This window comes from Cervus canadensis, chromosome X, assembly GCF_019320065.1.
Source record: "Cervus canadensis isolate Bull #8, Minnesota chromosome X, ASM1932006v1, whole genome shotgun sequence".
NCBI lineage: Eukaryota > Metazoa > Chordata > Mammalia > Artiodactyla > Cervidae > Cervus > Cervus canadensis.
The window spans coordinates 1,185,827-1,203,188 of NC_057419.1; positions in this window are offsets into that span (position 1 = coordinate 1,185,827).

Consider the following 17,362-nt stretch of genomic DNA (forward strand, 5'->3'; position numbering starts at 1 on the left):
GATGAAAGCTGTAACATACCAGTAAAGTTACCATAATCTTAGTGTTCCCTTTCTCTATGAACAGTCCTGGTCCTGACAATACCATGATTCCTGTTTTAAGCCAAGCCAGGGGATAAAAAGTGTTAAAATCTTGTTGAACAAGTCTTTTTTCCCCAAATCTTTCTCTGTTTCATTTCTATTGAGGCTTTTGCAATTTAGAAATCTCTAAAGTATATATGGCTTGTTTGCTGTCTGCTGTCTTCCTCTCATTCTCCTTTTTTATAGCTTGCTGGCTTCTTATCTCAGAAATCCAAGTAGGAAAAGCATATGCAGTTAGCATATAGATAAGGTTAGAATACATTAAATTATTATTACTCTTTCACATTTGCTGAGAATCTCATGTCTAGTATGAAGTAATCAACTAACTCAATTGTCTTGCATAATTCCACTGAGACCTCACTTTCTCCCAGGTGTCTTGATAAATCCTAGGTTTTTAAGAAAGATGGCTTGGACCATTCCCTCCCTTTCCTATGACTCTCTGAGCTTTTGTCACTTCTAAACTTACCAGTGGACAACTTCTTTCACAATTAGATTATAATACCTGCACTTAGATCCAGCCTGTGTGATTTTCCCCATCCTCAGTGACTTGAATATTGGCTCTGTGAGAAAACTGGCTAGAATTTTAGCCTCAGAAATCTCAGGATGGTCCTCTAAACTTCTAAACCTCTCTGTCTCTTAGGCCTCTAACCTCTTGAATCCCATGGACCTTTTTAACTCTCAGTTCAGCTCTGTACCCAAGTTTGAATGTCTACCACTGTGCAGTTTCTTTGGGCACTATAGTTTCCAGGTCCCCAGATAGGAATTAACATTCCTAACCAAAATATATATTCTTGGTATTCAGCCATTCCGAACTGATCCTTCAGTCCTTCTGGATAGCTCTTCAGAAACTTGCTCATGAAAATGCAGTTTGACAATGACAGGCAAACTCTCTCTTCTTATCCCTTCTTATTCCACAGTTGGAAAAAAAGCTTTCACACCATTGCCTGTGAGATGTTGTTTCAAATTGTTAAGCCAGGTTCATGAACACTCACTGAGTTTGTCGTTCTTTGTTTCTCTTAGGATTTGTGCGTCTGGCTGGAGGGGATGGACCCTGCTCAGGGCGAGTAGAAGTGTATTCTGGAGAAGCCTGGACCCCAGTGTCTGATGGGAACTTCACACTCCCCACTGCCCAGGTCATCTGTGCAGAGCTGGGATGTGGCAAGGCTGTGTCTGTCCTGGGACATGAGCTCTTCAGAGAGTCCAATGACTGGGTCCATGCTGAAGAGTTCAGATGTGAGGGGGAGGAGCCTGAGCTCCGGGTCTGCCCCAGAGTGCCCTGTCCAGGGGGCACATGTCACCACAGTGGAGCTGCTCAGGTTGTCTGTTCAGGTGCGATGCATGTCAGGACTTATCCTCTATGTACACTCTGTTCAAGCTAAAAAAGAAATTAGATTTTGCTGAAATCCTGTCTTTTTCTATCAGTGTACACAGATGTCCGGCTTATGAAAAATGGCATCTCTCAGTGTGAGGGGCGGGTGGAGATGAATATTTCTGGACAATGGAGAGCTCTCTGTGCCTCCCACTGGAGTCTGGCCAATGCCAATGTTGTCTGTCGTCAGCTCGGCTGTGGCGTTGCCATCTCCACCCCAAACGGAGCAGAAGGAAGTGATCCACTCTGGAAAGCCCGATTTCACTGCTCAGGGGCTGAGTCCTTCCTGTGGCAATGCCCTGTGACTGCCCTGGGTGTTCCTGACTGTTCCCATGGCAACACGGCCTCTGTGGTCTGCTCAGGTAAGACAGGGAAGGGCTACTGTACTTAGGACGGTCCTGGGGTGAAATTTCCCCAGAGCAGGGAGTAAGGGAAAACAGGCTTAAAAAGAAGGATATTCTGTAGTGAAATGTTTACTCTTGTTACTGAACTCAGGTTTCAGCTGCTCGTTACTCAAGAATCTAACACTGAGAGACAAACGTGGGGTAAAACTAAAGACAGCTTTATTGAAGAAACCAGCAGTTCTGAGAGACAGAGGACTAATGTAACAAAGTACCAGCTCCCCCTTGCTGATCAGAGGCAAGAGTTTTTAAATGGGAATTTCAGGAGTGCACAGGTGGAGGCAGGGGACAGATTACCTGCAGAATAGCACAGCTAGCTCCGGCAGTCATCTTGAAATAGGTCTGATCAGTGTCACCTTTATTGTTTGGAATACAGTTAATCATCAGTTCTAGTGTCGGTCTGTTCCCATTTCCTTGAGGCCGATTCTTGGAATTGTGTAAGATGAAGAAGATTATGGGCTTCCCTGTTGACTCAGATGGTAAAGAATCTGCTTGCAATGCAAGAGACTCAGGTTTGATCCCTGGGTTGGGAAGATCCTCTGGAGAAGGAAATGGCACCCCGCTAATCTGGTCATCATGTAATTTACTTCTACCACCTGGTTGGGATTTCAGTATCTGCACAACAGCTCAAAGGATATGCCTCAGAATGTTAGCTATAGCCTATGAGGAGGAACTAAAAATCCTTGACTTTGTTTAGGGTTAAACTATTATTCTTTTATCTTATTTGACGGTTTTCCTTTGTTTCTGAAATTTTCTCATTTCTGTGATTAAACTGATTCTTTGGTTAAGGATTTTCTACAGACAGAAGCAAGTGGAGGACATGAGGGTGGTCTGTCCTGAGAAGGCTCCGTTAAGGTCCTGCTCCATAACCTTCTCATTGTTCACTCATTTTTTCAAGGGAAAGAAGTGCTAAGAAATGCTAAGAAGTGCTATGTCAGGGAAAGAAATGCTTAGATGAATAATATTTTTATGAAACCCAGGAGCAGCACCAGACAGCAGAGTCTTGTCCCCCAGGAAGTGCCCGGCACATCTGACTCCCATCACCAGATGCACACCAGGCCTGCGGCATGGCGGGTCCAAGAAAGATGCTGAAGGGGCCCCAGTCTTGGGTTCTGCCCCCATCCTGCCATCTACTGGGGGACCCCGAATGAGGCCCCAGCTGTCACCTGAGGGGCACAGCGGCTTCCTCTAACACATCTACCCTGCCAGCACTCTGTGATCTCCTGGCACCCCAGGAAATGACTCAGAAGTGTTGCCAGAGCCAATAAAAAACCCCAAAGTTCTGCTGAGGCAAAAAAAACGAAGTCAGCCAGCTCTCCAGGGCTTGTAATTTTCAAGTGTCTTCAGCAGCCAGCAAAGTGACTTTCAGGTGTGGTTTTGGGAGGTGACACAGAGATGACTCTGCAGAACCACCTGACTTGTCTGGCTGGCGTGTGGGGTCAGTGAGTGAAAGACTCCAGCACCTGGGTTGCTGGAGAAAATAGGCACTGCTTGCAGTGCAGTCTGTGGGAGATCCTGCTCCAGAGCATCTGTGCTGGGTGGTGGGAGGGTCAGCACGTCAGGTGGGGGAGGGGGAGTGGGGAGAGTGGGAGCGAGCAGAATGCATGGGGTGGGGGTGGGGGTGGGGGGACATGCAAGCATCATCCACCTGAAATCAGGGGCACGAGCTTGACCACTGCGCTCACAGTGTGTTCTTTCAGGACCAGAAAATCCCAAAGGAACAGCAGTGGGTGCAAGTAAGGCGCCTAGACATAATCTTCACACAGGAACACACAGATAGCACTGCCCTGCAGACATGAAACTCGTGCACAGCTTCTCTGACCCTGAGCAACCCCTTGAGGCGGAAGGGACAGAATCAGCAGTCTGTGGGGTCCCCTCCCCACCACCGTCATCCCTATAAGGGTCCAGGGCTTGGTGAGGGGCACGGAGCATGGGACGGCATACTCCTAGCTTCTCATCTGTCCATCACGTGTCCACCTCGTTTCTAGAACTTGCCTTCGGATGCAATGGAAACATTGCTGCTGCGGTCCAGCCAACATAGGGCAGGGGGTCACACGTGTGGGGATGAGAGCCAGATCAGGGGAGAAAGGAGCCCCCAGGCTGGGCTGAGAAGCACTATTTCTGTCCCATCCATTAGGAGATGCTGAGTACATCACTGAGCTCTTACTGCACTGCTCAGAGCACATGATGCAGAGGACCACAGGCTTCAGAGGAGAGACGTGCTGGTTAGAAGGGAGCTTGGAAACCAGAGTTCTCAGGAGTGACAAGGGTCTGGTGTCTATGTTGGCAAATACCCAACATCCCATGGCCAGACGATCGCTAACCAAGATGAAATGCCTCCATGCCAAAGGCAGGCCATACACAAAGGGCGGCTTCAGTTCATTCTCTCCAAATGCCCTTAAACACGTTGTTCCTTGGTGTTTTTATTTTCCTGTGAGTTCGTTGCTCATTAAAGAGATAATTAAGTATAAGGAAATGCGGGGGAAAGGGCCAGGCAGATGAAACTGTGACATTTCCCAGTTCATTACGAACATCCCCATTCTGCAAACGTTTTTTTCAGGCTTCTAGCTTAATGATGCAATTGGTTTAAATGCTGTGAACCAAATGTAGTTTATGGGTAGAGTTTTGCAGGGGGAAAAAACCTTAGTTCATCAACTAAATTAATTGCATGAGCCCTTGCCTTGGAACAACAGGAGAAACTTGCCTTCTGAGCAAGTACAGACAACTCATGAGAATGACAGGGTACAGTTTTCCTTCACCTCCCCTGACCCGCTCCGGGACCTTCTTGGAATCAAGCAAGAAGGATGCATCTCGGGACATTCACTTGAAGAGGAAGAAATTTCCATCCATGCAGCTTCCGCTTACAGCAGGATCTGGGCCCACTTCCCTATGTCTTGTCACTGCATCTTAAAGAAGTGAATATTGTCACTCAGGTCTCACATATATGGGCATGTCCAAGAGGACAAAGTCCCTTTGGGGCTCAAGGCGATGAAGGCCAGTCCAGCCAAGACAAGGAATTCTCAAAATTTCCAGATTGTTTTTCAGATGCAGAACAAGAAGAGGCCACAAAAGTCATTGCATAATTCTTGCTGGGTATGCTTTCAAGCTGTGGTGCTTGAGAAGATTCTTAAGAGTCCCTCAGACCAGTCAATCCTAAAGGAAATCAGTTCTGAATATTCATGGGCAGGACTGATGCTGAAGCTGAAGCTCCAACCCTTTGGCCACCTGATGTGAAGAACTGACTCACTGGAAATGACCCTGATGCTGGGAAAGACTGAGGGGAAGAGGTTGAAGGCAAAAGGAGAAGGGGGTGTCAGAGGACGAGATGGTTGGATGGCGTCACTGACTCAATGAACATAAGCAAACTCCGGGAGATGGTGAAGGACAGAGAAGCCTGGCGTGCTGCAGTCCATGGGGTCACAAAGAGTCGGACTTAATGACTGAACAGCAACAACAATCCCTTAGGGAGGTTCTCAGGGAAACACGTGGGAATGGTGTGTACTTCTGTTACAGATGCCCGGGTCCCACTCCCAGCAGAATGGTCAGTGTTTAGTGGGGTGGGGGAAGGGCACAAACACCTTTTCTGCACAAGCTTGCAGGCTGGTTGATACGTGACATCTGATCAAACAGGCCCTGCATTCTGGAGATGCACATCTACAGTCTGTGACAAAAAATGTCGCCTGCCATGGCAATAAACAGGATGCTGTAGCTGTGAAGGCAGCAGCAGGATAGCTGGCCTGATGGTGCAGCCTGAGGGAATTCAGGATGGAGGAGGACAGGATGCTGGCTGTAGACAGTGACGACGCCTATCTGGGAATGACTTCAATGAGCCCAGACTCCTGCATCGTCCACACAGAGAGATGCACTATGATCATTATCTCGAGAGGTCTGGTCTTGGTGATGAGCAGTACTCTTCTGATGCTTGATTACATTATTTTCCACCAAAAACTCCTACATATCCTGGTTCCTTCCTTTCCTCCTTGGAACAGCCCCTCAGAGCCACTAAGCGGCTGTCTCCAAGGCTCAGTAGGGTCCCTGAATAAGACACAACTGGTGGTGCAGCAGTAAAGAACTTGCCTGCCAATGCAGGAGATGCAGGTTTGATCCCTGGTTTGGGAAGATCCCCTGGAGGAGGAAACCCACTCCAGTATTCTGGCCTGGGAAATCCCATGGACAGGGACCCAACGCCCCGAGGCATCCTCGATCCTCGGACGGCCCGTCCTCCTGGCCTGGGGTCCTCTCTCACCCTGTGGTCCGAAGGCCTTGCTGGGCCTCACGTGGGTCTGCTCACATTTTGGCACGGTAGCCTCCACCAGCCCCTTCCCGGGCCTGGGGATCCGCAAGTAAGTGTGCGCTTAGTGCTGTCATCTCTAATTCTACAGCACTCAGCCTCTCCACGTGCTTCACTTATCGTTGCTTTTTTTAGATACTCATGAGAACCCTGGATTAAGCCTCATGTTACAGCTGAGAGACTGAAGGCTGAGAGACATTAATTTGATTGAATGAAGACTGAGGACTCAATACTTCCTAAACCCTATGCCAGGGCACAGTAGAGATGAAGCTCAAGTGTCTGAAATGTGGTAAATAAAATATGACCTCCACCCTCACCCCTCATGCAAGTGAGCAGAGACCTCAGGACTGGAAGGGCTGGAGACACAGAAGGTCTCCTTCTTTGGAGGGAAATTAGAGAAGTGTGAAAAATAGGAAGAGCCTGAATAGGTGTCAAAAATATGAGGAGCATGAAAAGGTGTGAAAAATACGAGGAGCATGACAAGGTGTGAAAAACACGAGAAGCATGAAAAGGTTTGAAAAATACGAGGAGCATGAAAAGGTGTGAAAAATTCGAAGAGCTGGAAAAGGTGTGAAAAATACATGGATCATGAAGAGGTGTGAAAAATTAGAAAAGCAGGAAAACGTGTGGAAAATATAAACTGCATGAAAAGGTGTGAAAAATAGGAAGAGCATGAAAAGATGTCAAAAATACGAGGAGCATGAAAAGGTGTGAAAATTTCGAAGAGCAGGAAAAGATGTGAAAAATACGAACTGCATGGAAAGGGTTGAAAAATATGAAGGGCGTGAAAAGGTATCAAATATACGAAGAGCATGAGAAGGTCTGAAAAATACGAGGAGCATGAAAAGGTCTGAATATACGAGGAGCATGAAAAGGTGTAAAATTTACGAGGAGCAAGAAAAGGTGTGAAAAATATGAGGAGCATGAAAAGGTGTGAAAAAATTGAAGAGCATGAAAAGGTGTGAAAAATACGAGGAGCCAGGAAGGTTGTGAAAAATACGAGGAGCGTTAAAAACTGTGAGAAACACGAGGAGCATGAAAAGGTCTTTAAAATATGAGGAACATGAAAGTGTCTGAAAAATGCGAGGAGCATGAAAAGGTCTGAAAAATACGAAGATCATGAAAAGGTTTGAAAAATACGAAGTGCATGAAAAGGTCTGAAAAATACAAGGAGCATGAAAAGGTGTGAAAAATAGGAGGAGCATAAAACGGGTTAAAAAATATGAGGAGCATGAACTGCATGCAGAGCAATTCCGTGTTGCACCTCACACATGAAAGGAGCCTTGATTTCTTTGATGTCATTTCAGAGAAACCCCAAGAACACTGTTTCAAGGCTAGAGGGATCCTGAGGTCACTGTAGCAACACGAAAGAGCTCCGTGGACCAAAAATCAACTCGAGATGAGAGGTTAGTCCCTGGCTTCGACTCCAGAGGAATACCACCTTACCACAAGCACCTCAAAAGGAGGCTTCTCTCAGCTCTAGGTATGTGAGAGGGAACCTGAGTTTGCGGCCTCAAGTGGAATGGACACCGCGATGCCCTGACTCGAAATAAGGCCGGATATCCCGGCAGTGACTTGAATGCAGGCGCGTCTTGCATCTCCCAAGACGAAAGGATGTCTGAATCCCCTGTGGAGACCACAGAGAAAGACCTAGTTCCCCACCTCATCGCGACCGGAGGCCTCACATCCTTTGAAAACTCCAGAGGTACGCGGAGATCAGTGCCTCCAAAGGAGACGATGCCTGACTCCTCGTGAAACTTGATAGGAGTCCCAGGATTCCTGTGGCACTTGGAAAGGGACACTTGGTCTCCCGCCTCAGCTGGAGAGGCGTCCAATTGCCCTGCCAAGCCTCGAGGAGAATCCAGAGTTGTCCCTCGCAACTAGGCAGGAGTCCTGACGTCGCTGAAGAAACACGTGGGTGGAAGGGCCATCCCCGTCGTAACTCGAGAATATACCCCAGGTTCCCGCCGCAACTCGAGAAAAACCATGACTTCCCCCTCCCCGCGAGATGAGGCCCGATTCCCCTGCACTGCGTGCAGAGCAATTCCGTGTTGCACATCACACATGAAAGGAGCCTTGATTTCCTTGATGGCACTCCAGAGAAACCCCAAGAACACTGTTTCAAGGCTAGAGGGATCCTGAGGTCACTGTAGCAACATGAAAGAGCTCCGTGGATCAAGAATCAACTCGAGATGAGAGGTTAGTCCCTGGCTTCGACTCCAGAGGAATACCACCTTACCACAAGCACCTCAAGAGGAGGCTTCTCTCAGCTCTAGGTATGTGAGAGGACCCTGAGTTTGCGGCCTCAAGTGAAATGGACACTGCGATGCCCTGACGCGAAATAAGGCCGGATATCCCTGCAGTGACTTGAATGCAGGCTCGTCTTGCATCTCCCAAGAAGAAAGGATGTCTGAATCCCCTGTGGAGACCACTAACAGTAACAGTTAAAGGAAAAGAGAATTATAAACCAAATATGGTAAAATGTTAGCAACTGAGGGATCCAGATGAGGGATATACAGGAGTTCTTTAAACTAATATCACAACTTATCTGCATGTTTTCCATTATTTCAAAATTAAAAATATAAAACTAAGTAAGAAAATAAAATTTATAAATGCTTTGATATAGTATATTTTAAGAGAAATATCTAAATTAATAAACACATGAAATTATTTCAAAATAAAAACCAACAAAAGAAAGTAAATGAGATGCTTTGACAAAAGAGTACATTACATCTCAAAAAAATCTATGTTAATAAGCAGATAAAAAAATAAACAGATGAAGCAATTCCAACTTCAATTCTTAAAAGCCTCACTGAATTTCAATTAACATGAAAAAATATTTCCCTCAAATTAATGAGAACATACTCCTTCTGAAGAATTCAAATAAAGGTAACAGTATCAACATTCTAGAAAGCCATCTGAAAGTAAAATATTTTTTATCTTTTAAAATACAATGCTTTTAGTAGCACTCTTCAAAACTAAAACAGTATAACCTCTTGTAAGGGGGGAAAATCACTAAATTTAATCATTGACTAGCTTTACTCAGTGACTTCCAGTGTTGCTAAAAAGTAACACAAATATAAGAAGAATTTTCCAATTTTGGTAGTAGTAATACCTCAATTTCAAAGAAAAGATTTTTTTTTTTTTTTTTTTTTTTACACATATTGACCATCTAACAAACTTATCATTTAAGAAGGTTTTGGAAAAACACTTCCTTGCCATTGTTTGAGTTGCTTTCATAACTTCTAATCGGAAATGTTTCTTTGAGACTATTGAAAGATATTTTTCTGAAATGATTCTGGAAACCCCTAGGATAGTTTTTCTCCTTTCATTAACATAAACAATGCTACCAACCCTTTATTACAGAACAAGAGAAACAGAATGAGTGTCCTAATACATTTTGAATACTATCTCCCAAAAAGCATACATCTACAGTTCAATCAACTGTCACGTATAAATGACAGTAAAATTTTCACTTCATTTAAAACAATGCATTCCCATTCCTTACTGATAAAGTCATACCATCTAGGAGCTGGAAGTGAAATTGTTACTTACCATAGGTTTATGGCTTGGTCATTAGAACATTCTTGAGATGAATTATGACAAACAAACCTGAAACTTTAATAACTAAGTTCCCATTTCCTGAATTTCCTTTACAGCAAGGCTTCCCTTCTTGCCAGACTTCCTGAATCATTTCCTAAGGATAAAGTACCCATCTTAAAAGTACTTGGTCCTGTCCCAAGAAAGTCTGGTTTCCACCGAGATGCTGTGTACTCTGCATTACGTCAGGCTCACATTTATGAGAAAAAGTCCTCTCAGTAAAAAACTGCAATTTTCATCTCAAATCAACAAGAGTAAAATAAAAACTTAATGTATAAATAATTACCAGTGAGCTTAAAACTCACTTCAGCAACAAATATAAAAAGCTACCAATTAAATGGTAGCAACTAGAAAATACGCTTTTGTCTGTCATCTCTGTCGTCTTTTCTAGAACAACAAAGAAACCAAGACTGCTTCGTGCCTTTTCACATGTAAACCCTGAGTCCCACACTGCAATTGGAGAGGAACACTGAGTTCCCATCGCAACTCTAGGGGAGTTTTGAGTCCCCTGATGCAACTCAAAGGGAATCCTGAATTTCCCACTGCAACTCGAGACAAACCCCATATTCCCTGCTGCAACTCAAGAGGAACCCTGGGATCCGATTTCCACATTCTCCAGAGTGACACCCTTCACAGACCCTGAAGCGGGGATCACATGCTCACTTTCACCAGGGGGTAACCCCTCCCAGTTCATGCACCTGGTCTCACACGTCAACATTCTCCAGGTTAACATCACTCCCATTTCTTGTACCTGGCATCACACATCCACAGTCTCCAGTGTGACCCCATGTCTCAGGCTCTGCACCTGGGGTCACGTGGCCACAGCCTCCAGTGTGACTCCCTTTTCCACCTAGGGTCACACATCCATAGATTCCAGGGTGACACCCCTTCTAGACCTTGCAGCTGTGGTTACACATCTACAGTCTCCAGTGTGACCCCACCTCACCAAACTTTGTACCTCAGTTTACTTGGCCTGTCTCCAGGCTGACCTCACATCTCAGACCCTGTACCTGGAGTCACATGTTCATGGTGGCCAGGATGACAACCCTCCCCTGACACTGTACCTGGAGTCACATGGACACAGTCACCAGGGTTACCCCAACTTCCAGACCCTGTACCTGGGGTCACACATACACAGTCTCCAAGGTGAGCCCCTCTCAGACACTCACCCTGGAGTCACATATCCACAGTCTCCAGAATGACTCATCCAAAATCCTGTACCTGAGTTTACATGTCTACAGTCTCCAGGGTTTCCCCACCCTCAAGAGCCTGTACCTGGGGTCACACATCCTGTCTCCAGGGTGACTCCCTCTCGGACTCTGCACCTGGGGTCACATGTCCACAGTCTCCTGTGGGATGTCACTTCCCAAACACTGAACCTGTGGTCACAGGTCCACAGGCTCCAGTGTCACCCCTTCCCAGACCCTGGAATCAGGATTACATGTCCTCAGTTTCCAGTGTGATCCCACCTCTCATAATCTGTACCTGGGGTGAGTTGTCCACAGTTTCCAGGGTGACCCTTCCCTGCAAGACCCTGTACTTGTTGTCACACGTCCACAATCTCCAGGATGACCGCCCTCCCCTACCCTGTAGCTGGATTCACATGTCCACTGTCTCCAGGGTGAACTGCATTTCACACACTGCACCTGGGCCCACACGTCCACATTCCTAGGGTGACACCCATTGAAGACCCTTTACCTATTGTTAAAAGTCTGCTATCTCCAGAGTGACCCCTCCATACACTGTACCTGAGGTCACATGTCCAGAGTCTCCTGGGTCATTCCCATCCCAGACCCTGTACCTGGGATTAGATATCCAAGTGTCCAGGGTAACCCCATTCAGACCCTGTACCTACGGTCACATGTCTAGTCTCCAGAATGATGTCCCTCCCAAACCGTGCACCTGGGGCCACATGTCCACAGTCTCCAAGGTGACCCCATCCCCTAACCCTGCACATTTGTCACTCGTCCACAGTCTCCAGAGTGACCTCACCCCAGACCCTGCACCTGGGGTCACTCGTCCAGTTTCCAAGGTAACTCCACCTGAAATATCCTGTGTCTGGAATCACATGTGTACATCTCCAGGATGACCCCACTTCCCAGACCCAGTACCTGGGGTCACGCTTCCACAATCTCCAGGGTGACCACAACACACTGGACCATGCACCTGGGGTCACATGTCCACAGTCTGCAGGGTGACACACTCCCAAACCCTATATCTAGGATCACATATCTACAGTCCCCTGAGTGATCCCTCCCAGACACTGTACCTGGAGTCACACATCCACAGTCTCCACAGTGACCCCTTCCCAAGCCTTGCAACTGGGCTCACAATTCCACAGTCTCCAGGGTGACTTCCTTCTGACCATTACCCTGGGGTCACATATCCACATTCTCCAGGGTGACCACCCCAGTCCCTGTCCATGGGGTCACATATCAACAGTCTCCAGGGTGACACTCCTCCCCTGAATGCACATTTCAAGGGGAGCACAAAACAGCACACCCAAAATATGCCCATTTGACAAAAGGGTTATTTTGGACTGATTAATTAAAAAAAAAAAAACAGCCGCCCCAGGAGGATCTTTGAAAACCAAGTCGAAATGCCATTTTATGAAGTAGATTTACATCTATTAAGGATATCTCCATCTTTAAGGATGTGTCCCTGTCTGGACCAGGAAATAGAGGATGACTAAATATCAAGAATGGACTAAGTATCAAGACTCACTTGATTTCACTAAATGACTTGACTAAATATCAAGAAGGTCTATGGAATGGACCTGGAAGTTAATCTGCATACCACCATGCCTTTGTTTACTGTGCTTCACCTAATAATCTCCCTTAAATAGCTTCTTCCATTCCCTAACCTCCTTCTTTCATTCTTAGCTGATGATAGCATTTAAGGTAAAGTCTTGGACCATTTCAGAAAGTGACTGTTTTCCCAGGTATCTTTCAACTATATAGGAGGTATGCATGGCATATATTAAACTTCTGATTGTTTTTCTCCAATCCATCTCCCTTTCATTATGAACATCTCAGTGAAGAACATTGAGACTAGGGGGGAAATTATCTTTCCTCTCATCTAATGCAATAAAATAGCATTCAGAGATATAGAGGAATGAACCACAGACCAATTTATAAAAAAATAAAAATAAATAAAGAAAAGCATGAATCTAACACTTACATTACTAAGTGAAGAAATCCAGCCTCAAGTGCTACGCACTGTATGATCTTATAAGACATTCTAGCAAAGGTAAAACAGACATGATAAACAGTTTATGGAATATATGGCTGAAATATTTCACATGGTACTTTAGTGAGGAATTCCTGCCACTATGCATTTGTCTAAGCACATAGATTTTTGTTTTCAGAACACAAGTAATTTATTACCTATTCACATTTATTTATTTATGGTATGGAGTGGCAAAGACTGGAATGCAGAATTTAACAAAGAATCTAACAGATTGAGAAATACATGAAAAGCTTCAGACTTCCCTAGGGGCCCAGTGGTTAAGACTCCACGTTGTCAGTGCAGGAAAGGTGGGTTCAATTCCTGGTCAGGGTCCTAAAACCCCACATGCTGTGGCACAGCCAAAAGATTTAAAAGGAAGAAGAAAATTTTTAAAAAGCCACTCTCACTATTAGGACAAAATTATCTGACCTAAGTTCACTGTGTAAATGAATGGAATCTGCAGGCCAAAGGCAAAATGTACCATACATAAACAATGGGCTCTGTAAGTTCTTTCCACGGGGGTTTGTAGCTAACAGGACTGAAACTACCATATCAGTCATTGAAGGAGCAAGCCCTGAATTTGATAAGTGATGAGTAGTGGAAGCCAGGTTTCTTACCATTGGAGTGGGAAGTTACAGGCAGACAAAAGGAGAAGGTTATAATACCTGTGTCATAAGAGATCATGTTGGAGACATCATTATAAACTATCTTTAGCCTAATACAGAAACATATAACTCCATGTGAAAATCTTCATAACCTTGTGTATGCATAGTCTGGATACATGCATGTATATTTCCTTGCATTGTCTGCTGAGATTATTAAGTTCCCACATACAAGTTTTTATTAATATGCTCTAATAAAAAGGGACAAGGACTCTAAATATGTGTCTGATACTAGCACTGAGACAGTAAATATGTAAAGCAGCATAATCTTAAAATGTGAGAAAGAAGGACCAAAAAAGCCCCATAAAAGCTGAATTATGTAAAATAAAAGCAGGGGAGTATGGAAAAAGCTCTCAATAGCAAAGCTGGAATGAACTAAGCAGTCTAATTGGCTGGACTGTAGCCAAAAGAAAGTGAAAGTGAAGTTGCTCTGTCGTGTCTGACTCTTTGCAACCCCATGGACTGTAAGCTATGAGGTGCCTCCATTCATGAAATTTTCCAGGCAAGAGTACTGGAGTGGGTTTCCATTTCCTTCTCCAGGGGATCTTCCCCACCCAGGGATTGCACCCAGGTCTCCTGCATTGCAAGCATATGCTTTTACAGGCTGAGCCACCAGGGAAGCTCCCAAAAGTTTAAAATAATTTTCAGGTGTCCAAACTGGTAAAAAGTAAAAATTAGGTTTTATGAGTAATGTTGAATAAAAATCTCACACAGAAATATTCTAAATAACTGATACAGACTCAGCTGTCCGTCAAGTATAAGAAGCTAACTCCCCTCTCCTCAAATGTGGGTCCTGCATTATGACTTCCTCCTTAATAAGGCACTCAGGATGGACGTGAGGAAAATCAACAATAAAGACAAACAACAAATGTTGGCGAAAATGTACAAAATTGAAACTCAAAACTTTACTTGTGGAGAGGTAAAATAGTGCAATCAATGTGTGCAAAACAAACATTTTCTCGAAAACATAAAAATGTAATTATATCACTCAGCAGTGGCCACAGAACTAGAAAAGGTCAATTTTCATTCCAATCCCAAAGAAAGGCAAAGCCAAAGAATGTTCCAACTACCACAGAGTTGCACTCATCTCACACGTTAACAAAGTAATGATCAAATTTCTCCAAGCCAGGCTTCAACAGTAAGTGAACCATGAATTTCTAGATGTTCAAGCTGGATTTAGAAAAGACAGAGGGACCAGAGATCAAATTGCCAACACCCGTTGGATCGTTGAAAGAGCAAGAGAGAAAAACATCCAGAAAAATATTTACTTCTGCTTTGTTAACAATGCCAAAACCTTTGAATGTGCAGATCACCACAAACTGTGGAAAATTCTGAAAAGTATGGGAATACCAGACCACCTTACCTGCCTCCTGAGAAATCTGTATGCAGGTGAAGAAGCAACAATTAGAACTAGACATGGAACAATGGACTGGTTCCAAATCAGGAAAGGAGTACAGCACCCTGCTTATTTAACTTATATGCAGAGTATATCATGTGAAATCCCGGGGCTGGATGAGGCACAAGCTGGAATCAAAATTGCCAGGAGAAATATCAATAATTTCAGATACACAGATGATACCACTCTTATGGCAGAAAGCAAAGAAGAACTAAAGAGTCTCTTGATGAAAGTGAAAGAGGAGAGTGAAAAAGTTGGCTTAAAACTCAGTATTCAGAAAACTAAGATCATGGCATCTGGCCCCATCACTTCATGGCAAATAGATGGGAAAACAATGGAAATGGTGACAGACTTTATTGTGGGGCGGGGGGTGGGCTCCAAAATCACTGAAGATGGTGACTGCAGCCATGAAATTAAAAGACACCTGCTCCTTGGAATAAAAGTTATGACCAACCTAGATAGCATATTAAAAAGCAGAGACATTACCAACAAAGGTCCATGTACTCAAAGCTATGGTTGTTCCAATAGTCATGTATAGATGTTACAGCTGGACTACAAAGAAAACTGAGCACCGAAGAAGTGATGCTTTGGAACTGTGCTGTTGGAGAAGACTCTTGAGCATCACTTGGACTGCAAGGAGATCCAAGAAGGCAATCCTAAGGGAAATCAGCCCTGAATATTCATTGGAAGGACTGATGCTGAAGCTGAAACTGCAATACTTTGGCCACCTAATGTGAAGAACTGACTCATTGGAAAAGACCCTGATGCTGGGAAAGATTGAAGGCAGGAGCAGAAGGGGATAACAGAGGATGAGATGGTTGATGGCATCACTAACTCGATGGACATGAGTTTGACAAAGCTCTGGGAGTTGGTGATGGATAAGGAAGCCTGGTGTGCTGCAGTCCACGGGGGCACAAAGAGTCGGACATGACTGAGTGACTGAACTGAAATATCATATGTTTTCATAACTCCACTCCCAGATATACATCCAAAGAATTTAAAAGAGGTGTTCAAATATATACTTGTACGCCAATCTTTACAGCAGCAGTGTTCTTGATAGCCCAAGTTAAAAACAATGAAAATGTCCACCAACAAGTGAATGGAAGAGCAAATAGGGCAGTTCCATCCATGAGATGCATTACTCTGCCATATAAAGGAATATAGTAAAATAATGCCACAGCTTCAGAAAATAGTAGGGGGCTTTTCAAAAACTTAAACACAGAGTTAACATAGAATCCATCAATTCTGGTCCAGGTTATACACTCAAAATATTTAAAACCAAATACTGGAACAGATATTGAAACCCCATATTCATAGCAGCATTATTCATAGTAACCAAAAGGTGGAAGCAGCACAAGTGTTCAACAGATGACTGGATGAGCACGATGTAGTATATACACAATGGGATATGATTCAACCTTTAAAAACAAGATAACTCTCATACATGCTATAATGTAGATGAAACTTCAAGTCATTAGGTGAAGTGAAACAAGGCTGACACAAAAGGAAAAATGTTCTATGATTCCACTAGTATGAGATATCCATATAAGACAAATTCCAAGTAGAATAAGATGGCCAGGGATTGGGGGTTATGAGTATTTAATGGTTACAGTGTCACTTCAGGAAAAGGAAAAGATTCTGGAGATGAATGGTGGGGAAATTTTTACAAAGTGAGTGCAGTTAATGCTATAGAAGTTCATACTTAAAATGACTCAGATAATAAATGCTGTTATATGTTTGTAAGCACAATGAAAAAAATGACACATGGCACAACATGGAAAAGCACTAAAAACATTCTCAGTGAAAGAAACCACACTGGAAAGCCACCCAGATCATAGTCATCTTGTCACTTTAAATCCATGAAGGTTTTTAACATGAGGGAAAGCCCCAGTGATGGCTCCAGAAAAAGAAAACTGCATTAGAATGAAGAAAGACAGTTGCACAAAGCTTGGGCAGCTGATGAAAGTTGAACTGGTCCTATGGATGGGATTGTAATGTGGAAACCATAATTATCCCCCATTTTGGGGTTGTGGGCTGGTTCCCCGGGAAAGTGACCATGTTTTGGGTAAAACACATTGCGGTATTTGGTGTGAATGTAGAAAACTTTGTACCACTATTTAAAGTAGACACGTTTGAAATTTTACTAGAAAGTAAGTTACTTTTCAATACAGCCATGTAAGTCACATGCCAGAAAATCAGAGATGACATCGAACATTGCAATAGAGGCCAAGACTTAACCTAACCAAATTCAGCTAAAGTAGTTTGATGCTAATTGCCTTGTACTAGTCCACATGGTATTAAAAGGCACCATAGGAAGAGTATATTAGTAGACACCAT